This window comes from Scylla paramamosain, unplaced genomic scaffold (genome assembly GCF_035594125.1).
Source record: "Scylla paramamosain isolate STU-SP2022 unplaced genomic scaffold, ASM3559412v1 Contig65, whole genome shotgun sequence".
NCBI classification, from domain to species: Eukaryota; Metazoa; Arthropoda; class Malacostraca; order Decapoda; family Portunidae; genus Scylla; species Scylla paramamosain.
Window position 1 is genome coordinate 20,001 of NW_026973730.1, and position 2,500 is coordinate 22,500.

Consider the following 2,500-nt stretch of genomic DNA (forward strand, 5'->3'; position numbering starts at 1 on the left):
ATTATTTGAGTCTGTAGCCTGTGACCGGTCCCTGGGGCAAATGAGATGAAAAATTGTGATACGGTTACTGGTGGCGATGTTGAGGTGTTGAAACGTCCTGGAAAATGATACAGTTACTGGTGGCGATGTTGAGGTGTTGAAACGTCCTGGAAAATGATACAGTTACTGGTGGTGATGTTGAGTGTTGAAACGTCCTGGAAAATGATACAGTTACTGGTGGTGATGTTGAGTGTTGAAACGTCCTGGAAAATGATACAGTTACTGGTGGCGATGTTGAGGTGTTGAAACGTCCTGGAAAATGATAAGAGTTACTGTTGGTGTGATATTAATTGTCAGATGAACTGGGAGACTCTGGAAGCAACAACCTGTGGATTAATAAGGTGCTAAACTGGCCGGTGGAGAAATTGTTGACGGAGTGGATTGTGATAGAATAAGTAGGAGTTAATTTGAAAACGAGAAACGGAGTCGCCGGTGAAGGTCATGAGGTAATCTTTAAACGCAGTAAACCCGACTTAGAAAAATTAAGAAGGAAGCCATTTTGTTGCTGCAAAGACTCAAGATGCAGGAGTGTTCAAGAAAAAAAGGGTTGGTTTTATGCAGCTATATAACTTTACTGTGGGTGATCTTGTACATAGAGAAGGAGCAACATGTGGAAAAGGGTAATAAACAATTCAATACAAAATCCAAAAGAAAAATTGTAAGATGACACCTGGACAAGAGGGAAGAGGAGGAAGCATGAAAGGAGATTGAATATATTAATGGTAGCAGCAGATAATATTAAGGTGATAAAAATAGCGTCAAGAAACCACTGAAAGCTGTAATGAACCTAACCTATTCTTTGCACATACTACTAGGAAGACGAAGAAGGAAGGAGGATGAAGGAAAAGTCCCCGAGGATGCATAGGACATGGAAGACCTCACCAACGGCAGCTTGAGAAGGATGTCTGCTGTGGAACGGACAAGTTGGTGAGAAATATATTAAATAAAGCCCAAGTGAGTTAAAAGGAAGTATTTAAGATGATGGAATGATGTAAATAAAGCAACTGGGGGGAGTGCCAAACAGGATATTGAACTTGCTCAGAAAATTCAGTCCAGTGGTGAAGAGACAAGACCAATACTTGAAGGATGAAAGGAAAACCCGTTCAACTACAGACCAGTGTCCTTAACTAGTGTTGTAGGAAGATTAAGTGGAAGAACAGTGGAGGGATGGATGGAACATTTGAAAAAGAAAGGTTTGGTTAAGTCTGGAAGAACAGTAGAGCGATAGATGGAACATTTGAAAAAGAAAGGTTTGGTTAAGTCTGGAAGAACAGTGAAGCGATAGATGGAACATTTGAAAAAGAGAGAAAGGTTTGGTAAAGTCAGGAAGAACAGTAGAGCGATAGATGGAACATTTGAAAAAGAGAGAAAGGTTTGGTAAAGTCAGGAAGAACAGTGAAGCGATAGATGGAACATTTGAAAAAGAGAGAAAGTTTTGGTTACGTCAATTTGCACTTAGAAGGAAGCCTAGTCAGCACTGCGCAGGAGAGACACAGAAAGGTCTCTTATATTTAAAAGAAAGCAAATGACAAACACAACCACACTAAATATTGCAATAAAAGATAAAACATGGAAAAATCAGAGGGGAACTGCTGGATCTGAAGGCGGATCAAGTGATGACAAGAACCATGATATAGGACCTTGGCTGGAAGTTAACAGTGGCATCACGCAGGGGTCAGTGCAGGGACCTATGGCGTTTGGTACATACACAACACCAATGAAAAAAATAGTTACATGAATATATTTGCAGATAATGCTAAGCTGATGAGAAGGGAAGAGAATGCAAAGAACTGTATGATTTAAATGAGATGAATAAATAGGGTTTGTCTTGGCAAATGGAAGGAATATGAAGTTCTGCTAAAGTATATAAGATTAGTGACATTATGAGAAGCTGTGAAATTAAATAAATCAAGAGGAAATGGATTCGATGAGGGAAAGTTGATGAAAATTTGACTCCGCAGACAAAATTACTTGACACGACTAGTCTGTTCAAATAAAATGCTGGAAAAAAAGTTGCACGTTTAAACAAGAAGACCAAGAAGGAATATGAAGTTCTGCAAAAGTATATAAGATTAGTGACATTATGAGAAGCGGTGAAATTAAATAAATCAAGAGAAAATGGATTCGATGAGGGAAAGTTGATGAAAATTTGACTGAAGAAAAAATTACTTGACACGACTAGTCTGTTCAAATAAAATGCTGGGAAAAAAAGTTGCACGTTTAAACAAGAAGACCAAGAAGGAATATGAAGTTCTGCAAAAGTATATAAGATTAGTGACATGAGAAGCTGTGAAATTAAATAAATCAAGAGGAAATGGATTTGATGAGGGAAAGTTGATGAAAATTTGACTCCGAACACAAAATTACTTGACACGAGAAGTCTGTTCAAGTGAAATGCTGGAAAAAAAGTTGCACGTTTAAACAAGAAGACCAAGATTGCAACACAGCACAGGCATGGAGG